The following is a 9846-nucleotide window of genomic DNA, read 5'->3' on the forward strand; positions in this document are numbered from 1 at the left end:
TATTGCTGCCCTGGCTGGCGTAGCTCAGTGGATTGGGATCAGGCTGCAAACCAAAGCATCACAGGTTCGATTCCCAGTCAGGGCACATGCCTGGGTTGCGGGCCACAGCCCCCAGGAACTGCACATTGATGTTTCTCTCTCTCTTTCTCCCTCCTTTCCTTCTCTAAAAATAAATAAATAAAATATTTTTTAAAAAAAGAAAAGCGTATTGCTTGGAAGTTTGGAAATTGTCCATGCTCATATACTGCTTGGAATGCACACTGCCACAGCATCTGTGGAGGCATTTTGTAATATATTAAAACTGAATGTGTCCTTGCCTTTAACTTAGAAATTAAACTTTAAGAATTTCGTAAGGAAAATAATTGGACATGTGCACAGGATATATATGTAAGGATGTTTACTACAGTATTGTCTTCAAAAGAGAAATGAGGCAATAACGTAAATATCCATCAGTAGAGGAATATTTGTATCAATTATGGTATTTATATACAATGTAATTCTCTGATGCCATTAACCAGGATGATTCATATCTATATTTTTTGTCATAAAAATGTCCATGAATAGAGTTAAGCAATACAAAAGAAGCAAATGAAAAACAAAAACACAAGTTACAAAACTTTTGTAAGGAAACTATGTGAAGACTAGACAGAAAAAAAATCACAACATTCTACAAAAAATATAAATAAAGACATGAATAATGGAGATACTAATTTGCTAAAAATAAAAAGGAAAATGTTTAGAATAAATGTGGAAGACACATGTTATAGAATTTCTGCATATAAAAGTATTTACATAGCAAGAGAAATATGGGCTAAAGAGGCAAACAAGTAATTTACAAAGCAATAACTGCAATAAAATTTTCATATAACTAACTCATGTCTATCAATAGGTATGTTCCAGAAGCATATAGTCAGAATAATCAGTCAAGTTATGTGTGTTTATGCTCTTCTATATGTTTTGCTATGTTTTCTGAATTTTCTGAAGTGAGTATATATGCTTCTTAAATTTTTTAATTTAATTTTTAATTTTTAAAAAAATTTCTAGGACAGTTTTAGGTTCACAGAAAAATTGAGGGAAAGATACAGAGATTTTCCATTTACTCTGTACCCGAACACATGCATAGCTTCCCCCATTTTCCGTATTTTCAATATTAAAAAAATGAAGGTTTAGGAAGAAATGCATTATTTGGGGGTTAGGAGAGTTCTGAGAGGTGAGATGGTCCTGTATTTTGTTCAGTTTAAAGAAAAATCTTTATCCATACCCAAGGAAATGGATATCTAATAATAATTATGCTGGTTCTAGAGCAGTCAAAACTGCTTCCTGCACAAACCACCTTTCCTTGTTGGGCATATACCTAGTTGAATTTGAAAAGGAATAAGACAAGTGGAAAACTTTCTTCCCTAGAGTGTTCATGCCCTGCCTAAGTGACTACAAACAAACCATCCTTAGGTAGCCAGGATGGCGGAAGGCCTGCCTTGAGAACACACAATTAAAAAGCCAACATTTGAGGTATAAATATATATCCTCTGACTGAACAATTTCCCTCCTGGGTTTATACCCAGGAGAAACCAATGTTTATGTTCCCCATAGACCTGCACAGGAATGCTCACAACAGTTGCATTAACAAGACTTAAGAACTGAAAGTGACTCCAATGCTCATAAAGAGAAAACTGTGAAATATCCATACAATGGAATGCTGCACAGCCATTGAAAAAGGAACAAACTAGTACCAAATGCAACAACAAAGATGAAACTCATTGACATAATTCTGGGTGATTCACGAACACATCATTTCTATTCGATCCCTTTTATATCAGTTCAAAAAAAAAAAAGGCGTAATAGAAACCAGAATAACAGTTGTCTTAGTAATCAGGTTATTTCCTTACAAGGGGACAAGAAACCTTCTGGGGGTGCTAGAAATATGTATCTTGATCTGGGTGGGGGCTATATGGGTATATACATAGATAAACATTTACAGAGTTATACACACAGATGTGTGAATTGAACTTATATAAAAGTTAAATTAAAAAAATTTTAAATTAGCTGAAACTAAAAGCCAGTCTCTTCAGAAAGGGAAAAAAAATCAGGTCTGCGCCCTGAACAGGGGCTGTTAGAGGGGCGAGTGTGTCATAGTCAGTGCATTTTCAGGTTGGGGAAAGACTATCGTAGTATCGGGATATACCTAATTATTACAACTGTCCGGTTGGGAACCGCCCTGCCTGGTATCAGAAGCTGAAACCCCCGCCTAGGCTAAGGCTAGGGGAACGCCCTTGGAACCGTAAGCCAGCAAGGAGACAAGGGCTTATCTCCCTGGCAGGAATGCTGCTTCTGATGCTGAACCCCAAAAAGCTTGGTCGGTTAGCCAAAGACGGGTAAGATTCCCCACGGGGGGAATGACCTAAGGCAGGCACGATCACTTTGGGAGGCCCCCCAAAAGAAGGACTTTGGGGGCTGCAGCAAAAGAGGGTGATGGACCCTCGCTCCTCGGCTTTGACATAGCCTGAGTTCTCATCATCTGGGAGAAAATCTCCTTATTGCCTTAGTTCCCTTGCTCCAGCTAAGCCTGAAACAATGACAGGGTGGTGCAGCTCTGTGCTGAAAGGGCGGATTCCCTGGGTGATCAGGCCTAAGAAAGAACATGTGAATTACTGTGAAACCTTCTTTGTTTAGAATGCTCTCAGATGAATGAGAGGGGTCCAAGGAGTTAGTTTGTTCCTCAAAGTCTTACAGCTCTTTGACCCCGACTCAATAGACCAGCAGAGTTCCTTGTTTTCTATAGTTCCTTACTTCCCCCTGATAAGTACTGTACTTTACCTGAATTATTATGCAAAATGAGCCCAATAAAAGCAGGTATGGAGAGTAAATCGAGGCCCTCCCCACTAGGTGGGGTGGCCATCTCGTCCCTACTTCCCCACAGAAACTAGTCTGTCTCTGTGCATGTTTGTTTGTTTTCTCGCGTGTTTTTCGGCGAGCCATCCACAGCGTTCCGTGGTCACTGCTGGCCGGTGACCCACGCGTAACACTGTCCAGCAGTCATTTATACAAATCACTCATAAACATTTAATCATGCTGTCCAGAAACATGTCCAAAGAGCTTTTAATATTTTGCAGTTGAAGTACATTGGTGTCATTCATTTTCCAAGATCACAATCTTGACATGCAAGCAGTTGAAAGAATCTAATGCAGATTGGCTGATTCTAGTAACAAAGAAATCTGTTGCTTATTGCCTTTTGTTTCATATTTCTTCTGGCGCGTTGGATGATGCTCCAACCCACCAAACCACCTGGCCAGGGCGATTTGCCCACCATTTTCATGTTTCCAGACTCCCTGCACGGAGGGCTGGGAGTGCCGCCTCAGCGGCCAAATCTGCTCCGTGGTTGAGCTCTAAGAGAGGAGTGTGAAAGGCAATTTCCCAAGGGCAAACTGTAAAAATGCCATGAGCAGTTTTCACGGTTTTTAAGATCTATTTAAAATCATTTAATTCTATCATTTCTCTGCTGAAATAGTTTGATTTCCAGAGAGCATTATGGGAGAAAAAAAAAAAGGCAAGCACTGTACCATACATAAAGTTGAAAAGTACAATGCGTAGTATAGTAACAAATGTATACAGCTTGCTTTCAGACAATTAATTACTGCCTAACACTCCTTAAGTTTCCACCAGTGCCCTATTCCCCTGAGAAACAGGCAGAACTCAGCCCTGCCCATTAATGATATTCCAGATTCTTCCATTTCAATACTTTCCTTTCAGCATAAACATTCTTTCATTGAAAATTGAATCTTTATCAGGGCTCTGAACCTCCTAAATGGTCTTTTCGGAGAGTCTATGACTCTTCAGGTAAGAGGGCTATGCTTCCGTCACTTTCTCCACTTTCCATTGCCTTTTTCCAGGACGGCATTTGGGATATGTGCGGAGTAAGACAGGAGCAGTGTCATGAGACAATTTCACAGTTGGAGAGTGGAATGGTTCCTGCATTGCCATGTGTCTTCTGCCTCCTTGGGTTTCTTCCTGAGGGTATATCCCTTGTCTGATAGCTTTTATGATATGAGTCCTATTGTTCCTAAAGTTGGCAGGCTGATCTCTCTCAGCTGGGTTGAGGTTCTGTGGGGCTCCCTAGTGGTCTCAACCTCTCTTCTGGTCCAACTGCTGTCATAAAGGTGAATATCTGCACATTCTCCATCTGGTCCTTGGCCTAGGTGTTCCAGCCTACAGGCCCCCTGCCTCTTACCTGGGTAAGCCCCCAGGCAGAGGTACTGACTGCACTGGTCTCTGCCTCTGGGGACCTGTAGAAGCTTTGGAATCTAAAGTCAGGCCACAGGATGAGTCTTCAAGGAACACCTTGGAGGACTTGCTGAAACACAGGTTGCTGGGCTCCACGCTCAGAGTTCCTGACGCAGTATGTTTGTTATGGTGTCCAAAAATTTACACTGATGCTGATGCTGCTGTCTGCCTTTGAGGACCATCAGCCATGGAGAATTGAGCCAAGGCCAGAAAAGCTGAAACTTCAGTGCTTTCAATTTTACCTGAATATGGCTTAACAGGGTTGATGACCACTATGAAACTGATACCTCTGCGAATTCCTAAAGTGAATTTTTAAAAACTACCTCCCTGTTTTGGGTGTTCCTTTTGTCTAACACTTCAGTGTGTCCTGGGGCTGCTCACATTGCCCACCCCACCCCACTTCCTTACATCCTTTCATCTTTGCACAACCCTTTCGAACCAGAATAAGTAGATTTGGCTTTCTCGTCTTCTATACATAATATCCCCTTTCTCCAGACAATAAGCCAGATAACATGGCTGCCATAGGAAGGCAGGGCACCTGCTCTATACTTTATATAAGAGCTGGTGTTAGAAATGGTCAAGATATTAGACACATTTTTTCTAAAGAAAGTCCAGCTTTCTCCCCACCTCCCCCCACTCTTGACTACCAGAAAGCCTGTCTTTCCTTCCCCCGACTCCCTACCTGACCTCCTGCGTAGCAGTAGGCAGTTGGATGTCTCAGTGTGACAGAGGGAAGGATATGGCCATGAAATTACAAAGTCCAGAGGTCATTAATATTTAAGCCGACTTATCCTTGTTGCAGATAATGTTCATTGAGGATCCCATTCTAGTTCTTTCTTTGAGGTACTGGTGGGCTATGTGCTCAGGTTACAGAACACACTATATATTATCAAGTAGAAAGCAAATTTACCCCTACTGCTAAAACAGTATGTAAATTACCTAATTAAACATTATGAAATCCAAAATCCCTATATACTATAATCATTTTCAAATACTCACTTTTCTGCCAATAGCTATATTTTGCCAGGTTGTGGAGACAAAGCAAGTTGGCAAGATGATGTGAAACCCATAACTGGCAGCATGGAACATCTCTCTTCTGCCAATTTCATGGGCAGGTGCCTGAAATTTGATAAGATGTGAGAGGGAAAATTGTTGCTATGATCCTGAACTTTGTAGAAAGCCATGTCCTACTATTTTGATGTCCATAACCCCAAATCTATGCTGGCATTTTTTAGGTAGTTTGCCACCTCAATTGACCTGCCATCGTACTCTGCCATCATAGAACTCTCTTCCTTTGGGCCATAAATACCATACTTAAACAGGTATAAGGTTCAGAAAACAAGTCAGATTCCACAGAAGCAAATAGCCTACATTCCTCTGTGTAAATTATAGTGAGTACTTCCTGTTCTCAGACCTTGCTAGAAGCAGACTTATTTGATGTCTTGGCATTGAACTCTGCTGAATTTCTTGAATCACCTTTAAAGACAATCAGTGTTTAAACTATACCATACATTGGGTTATTTGCCATGGAAGCCAGCCAGGGATGGAATACAAACATTGGCCCCTTTCAGATAGAGACATCTTTTTTTTTTTTTTTTTGCTAAGCACTTGCTTACTTTCGAGTTTGGTCTTACAGCATGTAATTTCTATTAGTATGACCACAAAGGAAACTTTTACATTAAATGAAAAGGCAAAGGCAGCATCATTGTGCATTACTGATTGGCCCAATTTAGAGGTCAGATTCTGAACACCATCTCTGCTCAGTGAAGCTCCTTTCCTCTGTAAAACTCACCAAAAGCATGGGCATCAGGTTTTCCTAGAGAGGGTCCCGGTACCCCCATTTTACCTTGTCCATTTTTGGACATTTTATTCTTCCTTCTCATAAGACAGGGTCTTCAATGTAAAGAGAGTTACTCAGAAGTGAAGAAAGCTGTTTCCAGTGGTGGGGGTGAGCAGTCTACACTGAATAATCTTTGTTTTTTAATCACCTTGACATGACAGAAATATACAAAACCAAGATGAGAAAAACTGAGTTCATCTTCCAGTTCAGACACTATTATTATATATCCTGGGAGCAGATGATCTTTCTTCCCTGGCTTCTCTGGATCTCTTTTATAGAATAGAAAGTTGGGCCAGAAGATGTCTATGCTTCCTTCTCATGTTGTTTTAACGATATGAAGATTCACGTTAGGATGCTGTAGGTGTCCTTGGCTTGCTGGCATGCCCTCTAAGCTGCATGGTACCACCTGGATTTGCTTCAACCCAGTAGAGGCAGCAGGACACCCACAAATGTGTGTGCTTGTGTGTGTGTGTGTAAAAGGGTGGGTTATAGAAGGTACTTCTGAGTCTTATTCCTAAGACTTTTACAGGGTCTACCTCCTAAGGATGCTCACTAAACACCCAAAATATTTGTCCCCAGAGGTCCCCTACACATTTTGGGCTGCTTCGTGAAAGAGATTAGTTATGAGAATGGACCACGTATGTGGCTCTGGGCATCTTGTGATAGAGAATGTCTAGACTCCATCCCCTGGTGTAATCTGGATTTTTATTGTCAATGTGTTATCTAGAGGCAAAGCCAATTTGCATTATGGTTCACAAGATCTCACTGTTTCCTCCATTTTTGTGCTTATAAGGGTTTTTTTCATCCCCTCAGGAAGCCCCTCTCTAACCACTAACTTCATCACATTTTAGAATTTGTACTGGATCACGAACCAATATACCCCCAAGAGACACACTAAGGCTTGCAGGAAGATTGAAAGCCAGTGAAGACACAGACCTGGAGATGTTTTCCAAGCTGTGTTTGGGGTCCTTCACAGTCCAAGTCAGGAGGAGAAGCCATTGTTTCCACACATGGAGGTTCAGTTCTGCAAATCTGCAGGGTTATTAATGAACAACCAAACACAATATACTAACTTGTCATCTGTCACTGAGTAAAGTCCCTGAAACAAGACTCTCATGAACATTTAGTTATGCCTATAATAACCTTATCCTAGTTGAATCTAATTTTAATACCTCCACATAACATCCCAGAAAAGGAATTAGATGAATAAAGTAGCTTTTAATTAAGAGAAAAATAATATTTGTATACTTGGCTGCTTACATTCTTTTAGTTTCCTTAATGTAGAGCATGGTATATCAGCATTGAAATGGGTTCTGATTAATAAGTACTTGTTTCAAGGCTACAGAGATTGAAATAAGATAAATACATATTAACAGAGTGGGGACAATAATAAAAGGAAATAAGTGTCACTGGTTTAAAATACATATTATAAGTGGTTCTAAATGTGTAAAGATGCAGTTATTAAACCAGCGTGGAGGACGATGGGACTATTTTATTGAAGTAATTAAATACTCTAATCACATTTATGGCTCCTTGGATCATTTTAGTCAACCGAAAATGGAGGGCAAATGTTAACTGGGGCCTAATGGATGAGAGACAGCTTGACTTCTTGACATCAGTGAATGCAGTGGCTGGGTCTCAAAGACCGTTTGCTACAGAAAATGCATGACCTGTTGAATTTGGGGCTTGACGTGGGAAGAGGGTTCAAACAGATAGCATCATAGTCAATGTTTTCTTCCCATTGTCATATAATTATTGTAATAACAATAATGACAACAATAATAATAGTGACACCTATTGAACACCTAGAACATGCTAGGCACTCTTCTAGGCAGTTAATAGGTATTCACTCATATGAATTTGACACAGCCACTTGGAGAAAGAAACTGTCTTTCATCATGCTGATGATTAGAACAGTCGCTCTGATCCTCCCTGTCAAAGGTGCTCTCTTCTCCCTTGACATTTCATGAATACAGCCTGGATCTCTCTGTTCTTCCCATGCCTGAGAGCAGGCGTCTGTGTTTCTGTTTGCTATTCTTTAGACCTCTCACTACTAGAAAATAAGCTGACTGAGATCAGAGACTGTATCTTACTAATCATTGCATTCTCACAGTGCCTGCATCGCTGATTTCCTCTTCACATATTTGCAGAATAGAGGATTTGAGTAAATTGAGAAATACTATGTAGTTATTCTTTCTCTTTCAAAGGATATTTCAGGATATGTTTTAAATACTCATAGCTTCTTAATTTAAGAGTCAGAAAGTCTAGTTACAAAGCAGGATGTAAAATAAACATCTAGTTACTAAACAGTATATGAAACTAGATCCCAATTTGCAAAAATATTATGTGTATAAAGACAGATTAGAAAACATGAAAATATAAAAGGTGGTTATCTTTGAATAGAAAGGTAATAGTAACCTTGGCCTTTCTATTTTCTAAAACAGAGATGTTACATGACTGTAGTAACTGTTGGCTGTTAAAATATTTATTGATTTGAATAAAATCATGGTTTCATGTAATTACTTTTGCTGAATATTTAACAGCATGAATAATAAATAGAAAAACTAACATACAATAGTGTTTCATAGAAATTTTCTAAGTGAAGATTTTATCTGTCCTTTGGGTGAAAAAAAAAATCCCAGTTTCACTGATTAAAAGCTGAGTAAGGTATTAGCAGGCCTTTTCCCATTTCTGTCTTCCATGAAGGCTTAATTCATTATTTGTTCCCAAGACTAAAGTGTGGAAACCTCAGAACTCTTTGGCAATCCACATATAGAATCTTGCTTAAAGATACCACACTAGGGTAAAGCAAGAAAAGAGCCTCTCTTGAGCCCCTGTACTGCCCCCTGAGGAATTCTGTGAAATTTTGGCGCCGTGAATTTGGAGTTCGTCTAAATAACCTTGCTTTGAACAACTGTAGCCAGAATCCTTTAAAACTGCGCTTGCCAAGGTTCTTATTGATCAAAGACTTTCCTCCCCTTCAAAGCTACGTGGCTGCTATGAAGAAAACATTTCTGAGACCTCAGCTAAAATCTTCATGGGACTAATTAAGGGTGAGCTAGTGTCACAAATTTTGCAGCGGGTTTTCAATCTATGGAAATTAGAAGAGGTTTCTATCTTGCTGCTCTGGCTAAGTAAAACTCTACCTTTTGGCTGCAGTAATCATTTTGTGTTTTGTTACTTCACATAAGTCTTCTATTGGCCTTGTAATAGTGGATAAGGTGATGAGTACAGGAGAATCTCTTATCTAAGAGGTGGAACCATTTTTCCATATAACATTTTCTCATTTGATGAAACTAGCCAAGTATGGCCTGGATTAAATGACCTTCCCCTGGCACTTGGAAAATCTGACTTTATCATTGGATCCTTTGTTCCTCTCAATCTGCTGATTATGTTTTATTTAATGTTTATCTTATTCACTTTTATGTATTTATTCTACTTTATCATAAATTATCAAAACTCTGGTTTTCAACAGAATTTTAAATTAGAAGGTGCTTCCATATTTTTCTCTTCAAAAATAATACACTAAAATGGTAGTATCTGGAGCTTCTTCAAACATTTTGTCAATGCTAAAAGAAGGAAGAAAAACATATACTATATTTCTGAAATTCATTTGTACTCCTGTTATACAAATAATAGGTGCCCACTGTAGAAAAAGTTGGACATATGAACAAATAAATATAAAAACAACTCATATTTTCACTACTGAAATAACCACTGTTAACATT

The 9846-nt window shown here is 39.3% G+C and overlaps 1 long non-coding RNA gene across 1 annotated transcript; it reads right to left on the reverse strand.

Annotated features, from left to right (window-relative positions):
• Window positions 1-1811: 1811 nt before the first annotated feature.
• Window positions 1812-5574, reverse strand: LOC118501845. Its single transcript, XR_004904508.1, has 3 exons — window positions 5564-5574; window positions 3024-4259; window positions 1812-2195 (listed from the first exon to the last, which is right to left on the reverse strand). It is a non-coding gene; the product is annotated as an uncharacterized LOC118501845 (long non-coding RNA).
• Window positions 5575-9846: the final 4272 nt, after the last annotated feature.

This window comes from Phyllostomus discolor, chromosome 7, assembly GCF_004126475.2.
Source record: "Phyllostomus discolor isolate MPI-MPIP mPhyDis1 chromosome 7, mPhyDis1.pri.v3, whole genome shotgun sequence".
Lineage (NCBI taxonomy): Eukaryota > Metazoa > Chordata > Mammalia > Chiroptera > Phyllostomidae > Phyllostomus > Phyllostomus discolor.